Source organism: Eubalaena glacialis, chromosome 12, assembly GCF_028564815.1.
Source record: "Eubalaena glacialis isolate mEubGla1 chromosome 12, mEubGla1.1.hap2.+ XY, whole genome shotgun sequence".
NCBI classification, from domain to species: Eukaryota; Metazoa; Chordata; class Mammalia; order Artiodactyla; family Balaenidae; genus Eubalaena; species Eubalaena glacialis.
Window position 1 is genome coordinate 29653980 of NC_083727.1, and position 20465 is coordinate 29674444.

A 20465-nucleotide genomic window follows, 5' to 3' on the forward strand; every position below is an offset into this window, starting at 1 on the left:
GGTAAAAATAAAGAATACAATTTTGATGTATCTGGTAAATGAAATCAGTATTTAAAAAACAACTAAATTTAACAGTGAATTAAAACAACAACAACAACAATAACAAAACCGTTTCAAACCAAAACAAAAAGTAGTTGTTGATTGTGTGGGTTTTTTGGGGGGTGGGGAGTTGGGAGTCTGGAGGAGAAGGAGAGAGGAAGAGACGGGGAGAAGAGTCTGACCAAGTCTACTACAAATTACAAAACAGACATTTTGCCAACATTTACTTAGCTAGGCACCTGCAAAAACAGGAAAACTGAATATTAAACTGCAACAAAACTATTCATCATGTTCATTTCATTTAAAGTGTAAATTTATCATGTTCATTTTAAGTGTAAGGCCTCAGTTTTTCCCAGCAGATCTTACATGCATCCCTATTTTCCCATATTATGAGCTATCATTTAAAAAATGAGGAAGTTTGTCTCTTTACAGAGAATCTTGATATTTGCCCTAAGTTACCCATAATAAGCAACTACAATTTGTGAGACTACTCTAGCCATTAAGTTGATGCTAATAACACAACAGAATTTTTTAAAGATTATCATTTTCTTCCCAAGTAAAAATGTTAATTAATTAGGTTGCTAAAAAACGGAATAAACCTTCTTTCAGCTTGTGGTTGGTGTCAAGGTTGGCATGCATAAAGTTCAATTTTTTCCGTAATCTGATTTTTATTTCAAGGGTATGAACGCAGGATTCAAACTTGAACTGCTGACAGCTCATCAAGAATTTAATCCAGAGAAAGCACTGCAAGTTGAAAACACAACTGGTGGAATTTCCTATTTTGACAGTTTCCTTTCAACTGCTTTTACAGGTTTACCCTTCATATAAAATGTCTGCTCTAATGGAGACAACCTGTTTAAGGTCTAGGTCATGTATGACTGTCATTTTTTAAAAAAAGGAAGGTAAGATTATGAAATTAGCTACTTGGAAAATAGTGTACAGAGTTCAAACTTTTCAGTTAAAAAATAGTTTTTATTATTTAGTAAAAAATATAACATACTTAAATAAAAGCAAAAGGGACTGCAGAATGAATACTCTTTCCACATGTAAGCACCATTAAGAATTTCCTGTTTTACTCAGAAATGGGCAGATCTTTCACTGATTGAAGGCTGTATCACTCAAAAACGATAAATATGTAGAACTTGGCTGAAGATCAGAAGAAAGCCATAAAATTTTTTAAATTGGAAACTACGGTCTGTGAGAAGGACTAAAGGGCACTGATTTAAACCTAGCACAACAGTAAACTGCGTAATTGATAATAACGTACAATTAAAGAAAGTATTCTAACACAGACGCATAAAAAGAGTGATAAGGAGGTTTTCTGATGGGAACATTGGTTCTTAACTTTTAAGAAAAAGCCAAAACAAAACAAACAAAATAAAAGCTATAAAGAGACACAAGCCCCAAAGATATTGATTAACTAACCTCTGTAGGGCCCTGATTTTAAAAACATTTCCAAGTTGTTTCTAATGGGGCAGTCAGTTGAGAACCACTGGGCTGAAACGCCACAACAGGTCAACAAAATAATGGAATTTCCCTTTCAGCAGGTCCTTAAAGTGGGTTATATTCTCATATCAGGACTGTTTATCATAGAGAACATCAAGACTTCTGCACTCTTTCCCATGCATTGTTTCCTTAACTTGGATTCATGCATTAAACTGTCACAATCTGCCTTCTGCCTCTGCATGGGATGAAATGTTACAAATGAACTGCTCATTGCTGAATCCAATGTCACAGTTGACACTTCCTCCTACTGGACCTCTCCAGAGCATAAAGCCCTGGGAACCCCTGATTCCCCCAATTCTTCCTCACCATCCCCTATCCTTGGCTTCTGAGGCACCTTTCCTAGGTTCTCCCCATCTCAAATACTGCTCTGTCTGCCTCTTACGTCATAAATTCTTCAGGGAAGTCCACGACAGTCCCTGAAGAGCTCAACAATTGGGTCCAGAGGTGCAAACCCCCTTGAAATCATATCCACACAAATTTGGATGTATATCTGAGGAGGCCATTATTTTCTTCATATTCTCAAATGAGTTTAAGATCCTTGAAGGTTATAAACAACTGCCTTAAATCCCTTTCTAATTTAAGCTTTCCAGGCTTCAACTGCTACCCATAAATTTATGGCTCTTACTTCAATCCTGACCTATCAGAGATCTGAATCCATATTCCTGTCTGTTAGGCATATTCATTAAGGCAAACCAACACATCCAAAACTAATAATTAATCCCCTCAGAAATACTTGCTGTCTCCAGATTCTTAATTTTAGTTAATGGAGCCACCACCCAACACTCCCAAACCTGAATCAGAAACTTCAGAATCATCCTTCATTTCTTCTTTTTCTCCTACACCCAGTTAACTTCTCATCTAGCTTCTTTTCTGCATCCCAAGCATCAGTGTTTTATATTAGGCTTTCACGTGCCATTAAGGCTACAGCCTTTTAGTGGAATTCTCTGCTTGCAGTCTCCACAATTTAGTCCATCTACCAAATAAGCTACCAGAATTGTCTTCCTAATTGTGCCACACCCCTGCTTAAATAAATATCTCTTGTCTCTCTTACATAGACAGCTTGGAACGCAGTGAGTTTCATGTATCCAAATTACCTTTTATAACCTAATCTTCCACTTCCAACACACCTTAACTGTTTCAAAACTTTTTACCACTCCTCTTGCAACAGCACACCGTTTCCTGATTTTATACCTGCCTAGGATGCCCCTTCCCCACTCCGTCAACTAACAAACACTTACTCACAATTGTATTCATTAGCATGCAACTGATGTGAACCAAGCACTACGGCTAGACACTGGGAATACAGCTCAGAACAAAACAGTCAGGTAAGAAACCCTCATGGCAGTTGTATTCCAGTGGAAGAAACAGACAATGAAAAGACAAGCCATGAAAATAATTAGAGAATGTGATCTATGTTATAAAGAGAAACTCTAGAGTGATCCAGGAAGGTCCCTTAACTTCCTCAGAGATGAGAAATTATTCTTAAAATGAGATCTTGAAGGATAAGGCGGAGCCAGCCATATGAAACACTGACAGAAGAGATCCCAAGCAGAGGGCACAGCAAATGTAAAGGTACTGACTGTATTATAACTGTCTACTCTACTAGATTGTAGGCACCATGCTCCTTAAAGAGAACGGTTTAATATAAATGTGTGCTTTATTATTATTATTATTTATTATTCTGCAGTCCCTTTTGCTTTTATTCTAAAGAGGATGTGGCTTAGTGGCTGGCACTTGGTCATCAACTCAATAGACCGGTTTTAGTTCAGACCCCCAAGTCCTAAAGGGCAACTGTGTTCCAGGAGTTTTCACAAATACAGAAATATAATACGGTTCTGATGTAAGGAAAGAATAATTTTGGTTAAAACACACATACAGACCCTTAGCACTTTTGGTATATATTCTCTTTCCCCTTTCCTAAGCTACACCCTCCATTTCAGCCCCAAGGGTCCTAACTCATCCATATCCTAAGTTTATTCCATGAAAGCTGGTTATAGACTAGCTACCCTGTCAGTTACCTTCAGCATAACAACCATCCTTTAAACAGGGTGTGATAATAAAGCCATTATTCCTCTCTTTACAAAGTGAGAGGATACAATACAAATTAAGTTAAGAATATAGTTTCAGACATCTGAAACTCTTCTAATTTAACAGGCCCTAAACAAAAAGCCTACAAAGAGTAACTTAAAAGGTACACATTCTTAATGCACAGACAAATTAAACTATCACCCAAGTAGGTTTACACTATGCATAGAAGCAGAATTTTCAAGATTACTGGTCAGCCAAAGGTTTTTTCTAAAGATTTACATTAGCAATATGCTGCTGAGATAATGAAAAAAGTATTATTCATAGAGCTTTTTATCAGTTGTGAACTGTTGAGCCACATCACACCCCTTACCTCAGGTCCTCCCCCACCAACAACAAAAAAGAGGAGAGAACTGAGTTAAGAAATCTGGTGGACCTTTGAGATGAGCACACCAGGCTGGTGTTGAGGAAGATCTAATGAACTGGTGACTGTGCCTTCAACACGGCTGTGGCTCCTACCACCACCCTAACCTGCCACGTCCTGGGATGCAGTCAACCCATGAGCAGTTAACGGCTGCTCATGACAACCTCACTAGGTTGCACATGCATACAAGAAACTGGAGATACCCAAGAGGTTCACTGCAGCCATAAGCAGGTGAAAGATAAAAGGTTTTGTGGTTCAACAAAAGTATCTGGCAAATTAAAAAGAATGGAGAGGTTCTTGTTCCACATAAGCTGCAGGTTCATCGTGAATCTGAACAGAGGTTCAAACAATGATAGGGTCTATAAGTGTTGGCCATACTCATAAACCAAATGCCCATCTTCAGATTCGCACTTTTGGGTTACACACTGGTTTTATTATCTTCATATCTGAAAGATGGCAACACCTGTCCCTGAAAAAGGGTGGTGTTAAGGACACCAGGGAAACATTAACATGTGTTAGACAGAATAAAACACCCAGGTTTTATTCTGGGCAACAGTATTGACACTTTGGAGACCTGCTGTCCTAAAAATCTCCCAATACAGTCCTCAGAATATCTAAAATTAAAGGATATATACATGTGCGAGTATATATATGAAACAGCCATGATCATTTCCTTGCTTATCTCAGTATTTTTTTAGACCCAGAATCCATGATGGCTATAGGAATTATGTTAACAATATTATATCAATACCTCATCTATTCTGGCCAATGTAATTATTAGTACTCAATGAAATCAACAGTATCAACTAAATGTCACTCTCTTCAATCAGGAAAACAGAAGTCATGCCTCTAAATACAAGCCTATTTGCCAATCTTCTTGGTGGGGTGGTTATAAAAACCAACTAAAACAAAAACTGCACAATATAGAAGAAAGAATTATAAAACTTTACCCCTGTATATTTAAAGCAAAACATACTTTTAATAATGTTTTATATAAACTTCTATATGTTTTATAAAAAATATTATTTCAACTAAAAACCAAGACTTACATATTAGCCAAAATAGGAAAGAACAGTTTGTGATACATTGTACTTAAGACAAATATTTATTTTCTAGTCAACAGTTTCAAAGGTCCATACAACTAAACTAAAACATCTGGATTTAACATTAAAAAGTTAGCCATTTCAATAGCAGCCTAATAAACAAAGCTATAATGATCAGGTTATCCCCTACTAGGCAGCCTCAGTATTTGGTGTCAGCCTTACCATAAACAAATAATCTTGCAATCCTATGCAGTCATTCCTGAGCCACTTGAATTATTGGAGCACAGCAGTAGTTTCAGCTACCTCTAAAATTACAAGAAAGCTACTATGTAGAGCACATTTATAGTGACACAGAAAACCCAAGTGATAATGACACCAATAAGTTTCAAGTTTACCACCACCTAAGGCTATACAAGTAAAAAACAGTGTCTTCTAAAAAAGGACTAATTCTGCTAAATGAAACCACTGGGGTCTATTCCTTTTATTCAGAAGTACCACACAACTAAACAAGCAGTCAAGTCCACAGGGAAATAGCATTTCAATAGCTGCAACATGGTGCCAGACCGGGCTTTGTTGGCCTTCCTTTTCCAAGAAACAGAGATGTCTCTTTTTACTGAATCCATCTGCCATAAGTGATAACCAGATGTCTGTGTGATGATTCAAAATTAAAACAAAAGCGCTTCCCCCTCCCAAGACCTAACAGCAGAGATGAGTCCAATAGCCAGCATCACAAAGAATTTCACTGTTTTAATAGCCTCCAAAGGAAAGAAACAAAGCGTCTGAGTGGTCTAATGGTTCACCTTTAATGTACTACACCTCGCACCACTGAGTCAAGCACCAGCTAGTATTTTTTCAGCTAACTCTGCAGAACTGTGTGCTTTACACTTACTTCTCACAGCAACCCTATGAGGTAGTACTTATATGAACCCCATTTTGAAGATGAGGAAACTGGGGAACGAAGGCAGTGAAAAAACTTGCTCAAGGCCACACCACTAACAAGCAGCATCGCCACCACGCTGAACACAGGCAGCCTGTCTCCAGAGTCCATACTCTTAAGCGCTATACTAACCCTAATCCCAAGAAAGCGTAACTGATTTTGATCAAAACTGGTTTTACAATTAAAATACTTGTAATTTATCAGAAGGAAAAAGGTTAATGCCTGATTCTCTGGAACCATTTAGTAATAAAAACAAATTTTGACTTCTTTTAAAATGTTGTGAGTTCTCACCTAGTGAGTTAAAAAACAAAAACGTATCATGGATCAAGGTCTATGGACAGAAGTCTATGATGGTAAACACAATTATAGTACCAAGAGTCATCCACACATGTCCTGAGAAAACTGTCCTTCAGATGCAATCTGATTTTCAGTATTCTTTCTTGATGGATGAATACTGCATGGTCAAAATCGCCAGCCAAAGTTTTGTGCTGCATTTTTTTGGTGAAATTTTAAACAGCTTCATTATGGACTCCCACATGAAGGCTGATTTGAACTGTCCCAGAATTCACCTTGTGTTGTTTTAGCATTTAATGGGATCCCCAGCAGCACACCTCCCATTACAAAACAAGCCATTTAAACCAAATTGTGAATTTTGTCACCCTTTAGTCACAAGATAAGACCAGGTAAGTACAATTTTTGATATGACCTGATTCCTTTCCACTAATGACATACTTCTGGGATCTTGCTTTTTCACAACTGTACAAACACATACACTCCATTTTTCTTCTAAATAAACTGTGTCACAATACAAAAATCAAATTTGTTTACGTGGCCTGGAAAGACCTCAGATAAATATATTCTTTCACCCTTCTGAAATTACCCAAAGTGGCAGTCATGTAACAAGAGCAAATACTGTATCAACTCAAGGCAGTAAACCATTATTTTTATTATCTGAATTGGTTAAAAAAAAAAAAAGCCCTAATCATGTTTGAGAAATTTTGCTGTTTAGAATTTGCAGCCAGTATAAAAAGTTAATTTTAGGCATCAGGAATTAGATTCTTAATTAGATTAGATGCCTAAAGGTTCCCCTCATCCACTAGATAAGTCCCTGAAGTGAAAGAAATAAAATATATATACATCCTTTTATTAATATGTTAATCTTCAAAATACACACATATGCAACATGAACATACAACATGATGGCGACTTAACAGTCCTGACCCCCAAGAAACTTCTAATTTAGCAGGCATGATGAAATCCATACACCAGTAACTACAGCACCAGGCAGTATGTAATAAAGGATTTAAAATTCCAATTTATGTTTGTCATGTTTTAGTATCTATGCATGTCATTTCTCTGCTATCTGCAAGTGCACAAAAAGCACCTGAAGAGAAACACTTTCATCCAGCTTTGAACACCTGCCGTGGCATCAGACATATTAAAGGTACAACAAACATGAGTGTAAATTTCAGGAAATCTTTATTTATTAATTCAAATGTCACAATACAGCTAAATTTTCAAAGCACTACAGGTTTTGAGCCATTGTGGAAACATTCTACTATCAATTCTACAATCAATTTACACTTTATTTTTCATAGCAATAAAAATTCATCACATGGTCTATGATGCAACAGAAAGAAATCAATCACCAGGTAATTAAGGGCCTCCTCACCTAAAAACAGCACTAATACCCACTCAACTAGATTATACAATATTTGCTGACTTTTAAATACTGTGCCACACCCATGCTAAGAAAGAACACTCTCCAAAAATATTCAGCTGTAGATTTTGCATGTATTCATTCTACTTTACAGCAAACTCTGCACATTCTATATATATATACATCCACAAAAATTTCGACATGACAATTTTCCACATGAAACAAAATTGTGGGACTCACTTAAATTGTTCCCTCTAATTTGGCAAAGTGTAATTTCAGTCAAGTATTCAGATGCAAAATGATCAGAAAAGATGGATGTTAAGAAAAGGTTTTTAGAGTACAAATTATGAAAATCTAAGGTTCAATTAAAAACACACAGCAGGCTCTACAATACTCTTTTATTTTTAAAAAAGTGACTACATCTCCAATTACAGTGTTACCACTTGGACTTCTGAAACACCTTTTATTCCTAAACGTTCAAATATTTTTACGTGCCTTATTTCAATACAGTCTTGATTCTTGGTTTAAGGCTCTTACCTGTTGTATTCAGAATAAATACAGAGCATCTGACATGATCACTCCATTTTCCATATAAGGGGAGGGATACAGAAGGAAAATGCAACAAAGTAACATTAATGAAAAGGATATACAGGCCAAGGACATATGTTGAAAATTCCGTAAGAAACAGAAATAATACAAATAGCATAAAAAATCACTTTTGATTGGGATGTGATTAAGTAAGGAGAGGAACTAAGACAACACAAAACGTTGGGAGTGTTGGAGCAGAGAGCAGGGAAAGCAGGGATTGTTAATAAAGGTGGAAGTCGGGGCTTAAATCCTTTCCCCCCTCAAACACAGAAGGGGTAAGGGACAGAGGCAACAGCAAACAAAATCTAAATGAAGTGAGTGTGATGGCAGCCCTGAGACTGAGGGACCTCACTAAGTCTCATACACACTGAGAAAATCCTGGGACTCAACATCCAATAGCCTCAAGTGTGGTCACCCCCCAGAACAACGTTCACAGAAGTACAGCTACATGAAGAGATTAAGTAAAAGTCCTTGATTCACTAACCTAAAGATGACAATATTAGGTTTTTCTTCTTAAGAGGTTTAAAATGCAATTTTAAGTTTCCCAATGTTTATACTTCCCATCTTTGTCAAAGGAAACTGCCCACCTCTTTGCACATATATGAAATTCCTTAACAAGAGATGCTGCACCTCAATTCCATGAAAATGCCTAAGTCAAAAACTCTGTTCTGGCATCAACCAATCAAGAGCACAGAGCAGCAGATCATTACAGTTTCTGAGACTGATTCCGAAGGCAGAGTATGAAAAAAGTGGGCTGGGGGACAAGGATGAAACCTATTTGCTTAAGACAAGCCAGACTTAGCGAAAAAGGTAAGGAACAAATAGAAACTGTGGTTGACATCATTGCTTCTGTTATTTATCAATTTTATTTTCATCTTTAATCTTCAACTTTATATAAAGAGCTTTGTTCCCACTGGACACAAAAATAGTATTACTGTAGTATGCATACATGGCCGTTTCAGCACGCCACAGGAAAACCTCATTTACTGACCTAGAATGGTTTTGGAAAGCATAAAACCATTAAATAGTTAGAGACGTAAGGCTTAAAGAGATAGCATAAACTGGCATTTAACATATCAACTGCGAATAATTCTTTAAACCACACAGTGATAAAAATCCTTTCTCGATTTGAATGAACTGCCATTTTCTCAAACTTTCCAAGAGACTGCAGATTGTGCTAGAATAGCTGAACCTTCTCATATTTCTCTTTCCCAATTTCCCCAAGGAATCTGTTATTATTTCTTCACACAATAATCACACCAAGCTTGTTTCGGTTTCTTTCCTTGAGCCAGTTTTAAGGCACTGTTCTTAACCCTAAATACACAAGCCTAACGCTAGTTAACTGCCAGTGTCGCTCTGGAACTGCAGGTGACAGATGCAGTCAGAGAGCTCACAGATGTGGATTGGCTGCAGTCTGAATCCTATCGCAATGAGCACACTGACACAGCCCGCAGATGCACATCTCGGCAGAAGGAGAGAGTTTAAAAACCGTCATTCCCAATTAAATGTACTTTTAGAGCTTCTACTGGATATCACTAAGCGCTTCTCCCGACTCTCAACCCTGCTTAGCCCTACCTACTATCCATTTTATCTTCCTCAGTTCCAGATCCTTCTGCATCAAGTCTAATTTCGGTTAATTCTACTACTAATAATAACATAAAGCGAGGCTGTTGGCATTGCCAGAACCAGGAACCGACGAAGGTGCTATATGGGAGCCGGCCCGCCGCGGCAAAGGCCGTTGGAAGTTTTCTGGGAAGCAACGGACCCGCTAGCATCTTTGCACGATTTCTCTTCCCCTGGGGGAGGGCTCCACAGAGACGGATGGGGAATCTCCCTTCTCCTGTCTTTCCCAGTGGTGGCTAACAGGAAAAATAAAATACCTCTTTTCTTATCCTACACCTCGCTGGATAACGCTCCCAGGCAGTGACGCCCCACCCCCAACCCGTTATCCCTGATGAGACCCCCAAATATCACCCTGTCCTCCTAAGAACTGGACCCTCCCTCGGCCCCCGGACCGATTTCCTACATCTGAGCGCCTCTCCCTCAGGCATCCGCCCGCACACACCCGACCCGCAGCACGGCCGCGGCTCCGCACACGCAGCCCCGCGCCAAGTCGCCCCGCACCCGGCACTCAGGCAGTCCGGTCGCCCGAGCTCCCCCCGCCCAGGGTCGCCGACAGGGTTACCGTGGGAAGAGCGGGCGGCGGCAGAGGACGCGGCGGCAGCGCTGCTGCCGGTTGCGGCGGACGCGAAGGATAAGCTGGAGGACAAGGATAATGATGAGGCGGGCGCGCTCCCCAGTCTCCATGGAACTCCCGCCCCGGCCCGTTGCTAGGAGCCCCCGAGGGTCGGGCTCCGTCTTTCGTGCTTTGTTGTTCCGGGTACAGGGCGGCCGCTGCTTCCCCGCGACAATAAATAGACGAGACGCGGGGGAGCACAGAGACAGCGCGCGGAGGCTAGAGCGCCGCCGGACAGGCCGCTCCTGGGTTCCTCGCTAGCCAATCACTTCCGGCTCTCACTGCTCCCGTCACTTTCCCCCGCCCCTTCCTCCGCTTTCCTTTCCTTCTTCCTGGTGCCCAGGTCCGGCCCGGCCTGCTGGAGACCTTGGCGAGGTGGGGTTGGTGGGTGTGGAGTAGGCTAGACTTTTGCTTCAGAACCGCTTGAAAAGATTTCGAGAAAACTATGTATGCCTTGTACATCTTTAGCTGGTAGCTAAACATGAGCACGTAATTTCTGGCGTACAGTATAATATAAACGGATTTTAGGGTTTTTTGTTTGCTTTTTGCCAAAACCTTGGAACTTTCGTTAGCTCATTCAATTTATAGAAAAGGTCCAAAATTCAACATAATTAGCGAAGCTAGCCCTTGAGAACTAATTTTTTTTTTCTTCTAATTCTAACGAAGACATTTTCTGTGAAAAAGTCCTACTTCGCTTTTTCGGGTTAATTTACGACTTCGCGATCAAACTCTCAAGAATGAATTCTAATCCTAGTCCTAAAATAGAGCGATAGGATATGAAAGATGAAAGAATGGATACACGGGTAAATTGATAGATTAGATAGATAGATAGATAACGCAGGGAGTTTAGGTCAAGCTTCTGTCGCCTGTCCCTTCGATATTCCTTACTCAGCTTGGGTTTGCGATCAGGATTCTGCCTTGGGAGCCGGGAGGCACTTCCGAGGCTTCTAAGCCGCGTAGCCGGATCCAAGAAGGACGGGAGGTGGGAGAGGGCGGCTGCAGGCTGGGACTGGGACGCTGGGCAGGAGCAGCGGCGGCTCGGCTCACGTGGAAGCTGGGCACTTGGGACTGAGACCCTTCCTCGGCTGTGCTCCCAAGTAGCCGTGAACTGACCCGGCGGACTCCCAGGGGTGCACATTCGCCAGTTTGAACGGCTGCGCTGGGGTCCTCGGGGACCCTCGCGGGGTGACTTAAAAGGCGCTGCCTGCGGGAGCGAGACCCGAGTAACGGCCCTGGGAGCTCCAGGCAGTGCGGGACCCCGCGGCGCCCCCAGAGCCCCACTCCCAGGCCGGCGCAGGCCTCTGCTCCAGGGCTGGGCTGCAGTCAGAAGCCTCTGGCCCTGGATGAGGCCAGTGGGCAGCTCTAATTTAATAAAAGGCCATGAGGCGGGCTAATGAGTACCTGGCCTCTGATTGGTGTGAATCCTGCATGAAAAATGATAACACCACAGTCCTTTTGAAAAGACTTGGGCTGACTTCTGGGGGATTTGGGAGTAGACAACCATTTGAGTGTTTCACTACTTACGGGGTCTTCAAGGATGCCTCTAGATCTTTTGCTTCCCACTCTGACTGTTCAGTAAAATATCTGACATTTAAAAGCACTGTAGAATTATGTAACTTCCATTTTGTTTCATTTTCTTTACTAATTTATTTTTTGAATAATATTCAATAATTATAGCTTGTATTATAATTATTTAATGAAGAAAATGAACAAGAATATGTGTGATGAAGAAAATGAACAAGAGGCTGGGTTAGAGAGTAATGTCTGCGGGGTAGTGGGGAGATGACTTTCAGGAGGTAATATTTTAACTGTTATCTGAAAGGGATGGGAGTGGAAGGTATGCACATAGTGTTCCAGGCGGAGGGAACAGTATGGGCTAGAATTTGCTGTGCTGGAGTATTAGAGTGGGTGGGGCATCATGATCAGAGCAAGGGGTAGAGGACATGAGATGAAGTTGGAGAGAAACTAAGGCCTTGAAACTTCAGTGCCTTGCAGACCATGCAGAAGGGAGTTTAGATTTTCTTTCAAGTGCTAGTGGAAGTGAAGTGGTTTAAGCTGTAGAGTGGCAAGGGCTGATTTACCAAGAAAGTGGCAGGGAAAGGCTCTATCCCAATGATTACTGCCACTGCTGAAAAGTCAGCTTTACAGCAATGGTGACTAAGGTCTTTATGAGGCACCCTCCTTGCAGGAGACCAGCAATATACCTGGTATCAAGCATGTCAATTGCTTTGGACCCCCTTTTGTCACAGATCAGTCAACAATCTGTCCCATTACAGTATTTCCTTATTCTGGAATTGGGTTTGATTTTACTGCAGGCACCATTCTCCATAGACTCATTGAACGCTTAGCTCAAACACCATTCCTCTGACCAAGGAATTCATTTCAAGATGAAAGAAGTAAGACAATGAGATAAAGCCCATGGGCTTCACTGGTCTTATAATGTGCTCCATTATTCAAGATCCAGGTAAGATTATAATATTATTCATTATTCAGGTGCCAGGTAAGGTTAGAATATACAGCATATGTTCTGAACCAAGCCTCTCGATTAATACAGAAATTGATATCTAGGCTGGGAAAACAGTAAACCTTATCAGTTAGATATGTGCTACTAAAAATGTGATTTATAGACAAAAGCCAGTTTGTAAACTACTGATCAACAATAAAATAGGTATAGAAATCAAGAGGAGCATTTTGAAACTTTCAATAATCTGACATTACTGTGACATCTAAGCATGCAGTTTTGTATTTATGAAAACACTTGTCTGTGTTGGATTGGTAAATAAAAACAAACAAACCAAAACACTGATCCTTCACCACAGTTATGCCCACTAAGGCTCCAACTTTATGAACTTGGTTAAGAAAAAATCAGGTTATTGGAATATGTTGGCTACTGCTTGTCTCCCTTAGTGCTTTGAGAGAGACAAACTGTGGTTCAGCACAGCCTTTCTGAGGAGACAGGCAATAGTGGGGTGGTACTTAAACAGCATTGTTAAGAGGAGTCCTTTCTGCCAGTGATTTAGTTATCCTATACTGGTAGGGATCAGATAATATCTACTCTGCCAATTGAAACAACGAAATTTTCTGCCCCACGTAAAGTTAACATACTAACTAGGAATGCAGAGTCCCAGCAGAACAATGGAGTTGGGGATCCTCATTTCTCAGGATTCTACTCGAATATCTCCTGCTGTACACTCTGTACACCAATTGAAAAAGTAATTCCTCCCATTATGCCAGTTGAGTAGTGTGCAACTTATAGGACAGAGTGTGATACTGTAACCTGGCTTTATGACCCCAGCTGTTCCCTCCCTCTGTGCTCAGATAGCGTAGTGTCTATGGCAAAGACAGTGAACTAAGATCTAGGGAGAATGATAGAGAGGCCAGGCCAGTTTCCAAGGGATAGAAGCAGGAAGGGCAGAGTCCATATTCAAAGCTTATGTTTCAATGAGATTTCTGTTAACAAGCTAATGGATTTCCCCCAAATGACACTGTTTGAAGGTATAGCCAGAAAATCCTCAGCCTGGCAGAAGGCATCTCCTGCTATGCTGTCTCAAAGACAATGTCCCAGTCTCTGTCTCTGTAGAAAGATGAATTCGCTTGCTGGGGCAGTCCCAGGAGATTCCTTCTCACTATTCCTCTAAGGCAGGGTCTTTCAGGATAATAGATAAAGGAAATCTTGGCGCTTTGATTGGCTCACCAGATATCTCAGTTCTCTGCTGGAGAAGAGAGGTGCTTCTCACCCTTGTTACTCTTGTCCAACAGGATACGGTGTAATCTCACAGCCATCATATATTGTGTCTCCTTTTTGCCCTTTCTCATTAGTTTTTGTTATCCCATCCCCTACCTCCTTTATTGTATATTTGTGCATTGGGGAAAATTTTATTATTCATCCTTTAGCTATATCTGGACCTGATCAAGATTGACTACACCCAAAGACCCTGAATTTGGGCTGGGTATGACTTTGAGTTTTCTCCTCCCACTTGGTAGGGATTGAGTACGTTGTCAATTGTATATGGATCATTGCTTTATGTTAAGAGAAACTATAGCTATGGAGAAATCAGTGTGTGTGTGTGTGTGTGTGTGTGTATGCGTGTGTGTGTGTGTGTGTGTATGCGTGTGTGTGTGTATGTATACACCGAGCAGCCAAGGGTGATGTGAAGGGAACATTTATTGTTTTGTCAACCCAGAACTCCCCTCTTCTTTTGGGAAGAGTACTCTTCCCTCCTATTTGGGGCAACTACTTCTACTCTTTATCTACTGCCAATCTAATATGGGTCCAAATGGGATGTGCAGTAGCCACAGTGATCGACAGAGCAGTGGGTTTCTGAGCTGAGCTAAGGCAACTCTATAGTATCTGTACTGTAATTGAGTTATGGCTCTTCGTTCCAAATTCAGTCTTTGTGCCTGTTCTGTGAAGGTAGATCTTGACCCATTAAATATTCTTCTTTCGTTAGCTATCACGGTGTTACACTTTGTCAGTAGAAAAAGTGCTGGAGCAACACTGAAGGAGGGGAAGGTTTTGCTTCCTGGTTCCAGTGTGCTTCCCTGCCAGGCACCGGAAGCATGGAAGGTTTTTCTAGAATCCACCTCCTGCAGCACAGGTGGCTTCCCCAGCCCCACTCAGGGGTCTGAAGGACAGTCAGTGGTGAAGGAAAATCTTCTAAGTGGGCATAATTCAAATAGTATATTTGTTTATTCACCATGTCTGGAGTGAGGGATGACCAGAATGGGCAGTTGCTAATGGTTTTTCTAGATGGAATGGGATTGGAAGATTGGAGACGAGGAAGTATGGGGAAGAGGTATATGAATGGATTTCTCTGAATGGGCACAGACTGTGAAGATATTTGTGTCCTATCTGAATGCACATTAAAGGTACCCACCGTAGAGGAGACTTAATCATCAGGTGGATAAAATGGCACACTCTGTGGATGTCAGCCAGCCTCTTTGCCTAGCCACCTAGCCAGTGCTTGCTCAATGGGCTCATGAACAAAGTGGCCATAGTTGTAGGGATGCAGGCTGTGCATGTGCTCAGCAACCTGGATTTTCCAATACTAAGGCTCACCTAGCTGACACTACTGCCAAGCGCCTAATTTGTCAAAAGCAGAAAACAACACTGAGTCCCTGATACGGCCCCAGTCCCCAGGGTGATGAACCAGCCATCTGGCAGGTTGATTACATTGGACCTCTTCCATCATTGAGGGAGCAAAGATTCATCCTCATTGGAATAATTACATGTCCTAGAAATGGATTGGCCTTGACTGCTCATAATGTTTCTGCCAACACCACTGTCTGCGAACTCACAAAATGGTTTATCTACCACCGGTACATCACACACAACACTGCATCTGATCAGGGTGCTCGTTTTACAGCAAAGGAAGTGTAGCAATGGGTCCATGTCTATGGAATTAACTGATGTTACTACATACACCATCACTTGGAAGCAGCTGGCTTAACTGAAAAGCTAAATGACTTACTGACGACACTGTTATGATCCAGTTGGGAGGCAACACTCTGGAGAAATGGGATTCTGTTTTACCGGGTATGTTTTGAATCAGAGACCATTATATGGTACTCTCTCTCCTACAGTCAGAATACATTTGAATCAAGGTATGGCAGTGGGAGTGTCTCTTTTCACTCTGAGGATTTTTCTTCCCTTACCTAAAAACTTTGACTGCTGCTGGTGTGGAGGTCTTAGTCCCCAAGGGGAGAATGTTTCCTTCAGGAGATGCAATGGTTCCACTAAATTGGAAGATGAGGCTATCAACTGGTCATTTGGGGTTCCTTATACCACTGAAACAAAAAGCAAAAATGGGGTAGTCTACTGGCTGGAGTGATTGATCCTGATTACCAAGGGGAAATGGGCTTGCTTATTCTACACAATGGAGGCAAGGAGGACAGCCTGGAACCCAAAAGATTTTCTGGGCATTGTCTTAGTACTTGCATGTCTAGTAATAAGAATAATGAAAAATTAAAGCAACCAAAAATAAAAAGTAGGGTTCTTGAGGGCTCAGAACCTTTGAAAATGAAGATCTGGGTCATTTCACCAAGTAAAGAATCCCAACCAGTTGAGGTTCTGACTGAGGGCAGGGGAAATACAGAATGGTTAGAGGAAAATGGAAGCCATAGATAAGAATTATGATTTTGTGAACAATTACAGAAACAGGGACTGCAGTATCTTTGTATATTATCTATTGACTTGTTATATCCATGTGTTTATTTGTATTTACTAATCATTTTCTTCCTTTCTCTCCTTCCCATTTTTATTTTATATTGAAGTTGTCAAAGTTGTATTCGTTTCCTAGGGCTGCTATAACAAAGTACCACAAACTTGCTGGCTTAAAACAACAGAAATTTATTCTCTCACAATTCTGGAAGACAGAATTTTGAGATCAAGGTATCGGCAGGGTTGGTTTCTTTGGGAAGCTCTGAGGAAGAATATGTTGCATGTCTTTCTCCTAGTTTCTGGTGACTGGCTGCCTGGTAATCCTTGGCATTCCTTGGTTTATAACATATCACTCCAGTCTCCGCCTCCATCTTCATATCGTCTTCTCCTCTGTGTCTCAGATCCCCCTCTTCTTTCTCATATAAGGAACAGTAGCATTGGATTTAGGGCCGCCTCTAAATCAGGATAATCTCATCTCAAGATCCTTAATTTAATTCTATCTCCAAAGACCCTATTTCTAAATAAGGTCATGTTCACAGGTACTGAGGGTTAAGACTTGGACATATATTTTGAGGCCACAGTGCAACTTACTATAGAAGTTAGCTTTACAATCAGTCTTTAGGTAACAGAATATTCAGTGGAACTGTGACTGAATTTGAGGATTAATCAATACAGGCAGCAGTGGATACAATGACTCCTAGGAGTCTGTCTCCTCATTTTGGGGAAAAGGCGAGTCGTTCACTTGTAAGAAGGATAGCAGTATCTTACTGTAATACATAGAACCACAGCATTGATTTAAGTAGACAGGTGCTATGGAAGCTAAGTAGTCACAAGTTCCTGTAGTGCACGGGGCTCCTACAAAGTGAGTAGCTTGAGTGTCTGCTTCCTGCAACACATGCAGCTCCCGCAGTTCCTAGCTCCTGCAGCTACTGCAGTTCCTAGCTCCTGCAGCTACCTCCAAATCTCCTCCTCATCACTTGGTATTGTAGGATATTGCCTCCAGTCAGTCATCACCTTGTGAACTACATTCCCCAGCACCCAGGGCCAGTTTCCAGTGAATTTCGTCTGTCAAGCATCATAGCAAATTCTGTGTCACTTGGTGAGCCATGGCCATGCCCTCTCCGACAAGGTCTGGAGCTCAGCCATGGAGGGCTTTTTTCTTGGGTGTTCCATCTCAGACCTAAAGGTGGCACCTGTTCCTTATTTGCACTATTCCTGTATTCCTTAGAGTTTTCTTTATTTCACACTAGCCAATTCCTCAATACTCCAATCCCCTGTTATAGATAAGAATTATGTTGTACTGTCTCTGCTCAAATTACTGTGTGATTTATCTCCCCTGATTGGATTCACTACTCCACTTTCCTGGCTCCTGTGATTGGTTGGGAAGAGGGTATACGACCAAGTCAAGTCAAAGAGTTTTGTTTATTGAGATGCAGCTAGGAAAAAGAACAATTTCCTTTTTTGGTAGTGAAACTGGGAAAGTGTGAAATGAGGGCAACAGGCTGACATATCCTCTTCTGTAAGGCAGAGAATGATAATCACTAGGAGATAACAAAGCCGACATGGAGACAGAAGATGGAGAGAAAAGAGAAGCAAGTGATTGGCTGGAAAGTTCAGTGGTATAGAGAAGTCAATTCTCCTCAACTGTATCTATAAATTTAATGTTATCCCAGTCAATAGCCAGCAATAATTTTTTAATGAAATTAATCAGATTCTAAATTTCATCTGAAAAAGAAAATGCAAGAGCATAACATAGACAATTTTGCAAAAGAGAGAATATTATACTGCCAGATATAAAAACACATTAAAAAGCAATAATAATTAATGAAGTATACTTCGGGCAGGAATGGGCAAAAATATGAGTGGAAAAGAATAGAAAATACAGATCGATGTATTGAAAGAAATCTACGAAGTGATAAAGGTGACATTTCAACTCGGAACAGGATAAACTATCAATAGATGGTATTGAGACAGTTGGCTATCCATTAGAAAAATATATAGTCATATCTTTATTTAGTAACAAAAATAATTTCCACATGGATTAAGGATCTCCACTGTCTCTGATTTTAGCTCCGTTTTGAAGAAGTTCTTGACATTTGTCAAATGCATGGGTTTCAAAGATCCTCAGCTCTATTAGGTTTTATCATCAAATCTCTATCCATATAGTTTATTTTAAAGTGACTACATAATCTTTCATTCGACACCTGTAATACATGAATACACTTCTCAGTAGAAATTCAGACAACACAAACATACACGAAGTGAAGTCTCCTTTAGTCCCCCACCTCCTGCCGTCCCATCCCTCCTCAAAATTAACACTGTAGTGTGACATTTCCTTTATACGGTTCAGAAATTCTCCAGTGCTCTAGTCTTCTGGCATCATAGACTCCTTTTTAGTGCTCTGAATTAATTTTTATTTGTATTTCTTCTGTTAATTGTATTTTGAAAAACAAAGGGGGTAAATATGTTTTTAGGCCACCTTCTTGAAACAAAATTTACTTGGTCATTTGATTAATAATTCAATTCACAACTTAGATAAATAATAACATTATTTTGAAATATATAAAATAAAAAATTATTTTGAAAATGCATCTTGCCCTCTAGTGGTGAGAAAGTTATCTACTTGATTTCTACTCTGGAAATTCTATCATGCTATTTAGCAGTTCAAGTAAGTTGGGAGAGCAAAGTGGAGTCTGATGCAAAAAGACTGTCCTTAGATTTGTATTGTTTAAAAGAGGAGTTAAGGTATGCTGAATGTTAGACATTGTTGAGTTGTTAAATAAGATTACTAGAAGACTATTGCTATTATAAAAAGTAAAAAATAGACTATAAATTCCCATCTAATAGAAGGCCAAAATTAAACAACAAAACAAACGGATATAAAGAAAGTCAAGAGAGAAAGAAAACATAGAAATAGTAGAACAGAAGAGATCATAAAGTAAGATAGTGGAAACAAATTCTAAATTTCCAGTAAACATAATACATGTAAATAGATTAACCTCACATGCAAAAAATCAGAAAATATAGTAATAGATTAAAAATAATTCAACTATATTCTGTCTATAAATATATTAAGCTCACCAGTTAAAAAATAAAGATTGTTCTGGTGGATTAAAAAATAAAAAATAAAAAAACCAAGAGAACTATATTGTTTCCAAAATATTCTTTACATTTAAAGAACAGAAAGAATGAAAGCTAAAAAATGCAAATGATTCTAGAAAAATGCTAAACATTAAAAACCAGTAGCCATATTAATATTGTCAAAACAAAAACAAAATTGATGATGAGAAATTGACAAATTTAGATCAGAGAAGATATCCCTATAAATCTCTGATTTATTGAAATATAAAGCAGTTAAAAATTAATAGAGCTATAGTTTTTTGTTTTGAATTTTTGAATTTTATTTTATCTTTTATACAGCAGGTTCTTGTTAGTTATCTATTTTATACATATTAGTGTATACATGTCAATCCCAATCTCCCAGTTCATCCCACCACCCCTCCCCCCCCGCCCCCACCACTTCACCGCCTTGGTGTCCATACATTTGTTCTCTACATCTGTGAACAGAGCTATAGAAGTTTTAATCAACATAATTAACAAGTTTTACTTGCTTTAAAGAAGAAAGCCTGAAAATTGATATGGGAAGTATCAAGTTAGAGAAAGAAAAACAGAAGAAACTCCAAGAAAGCTGAAAAAATACATTCACTTCAAATGGACCAAATATATACGTAATGCGATCAAGACCTTCTCTCCTAAACAATGCTGCAGAAGACATTTTAAATTCTTCTCTGTCTCCCCTATTTTAGACACCATGCAGACTATTATCTTTCTTTTTCTTTGTTTTTTA

At 40.0% G+C, this 20465-nt stretch overlaps 1 protein-coding gene across 1 annotated transcript in view; it reads right to left on the minus strand.

Annotated features, from left to right (window-relative positions):
• TBPL1 (TATA-box binding protein like 1) overlaps nt 1–10494 on the minus strand; it is a 29164-nt gene extending 18670 nt beyond the window's left edge. Inside the window, exon 1 of the mRNA XM_061207275.1 lies at nt 10408–10494. The gene's annotated coding sequence lies outside the window, so the exon portion shown is untranslated. The remainder of the gene's footprint in view (nt 1–10407) is intronic.
• Between the last annotated feature and the right edge of the window lie 9971 nt (nt 10495–20465).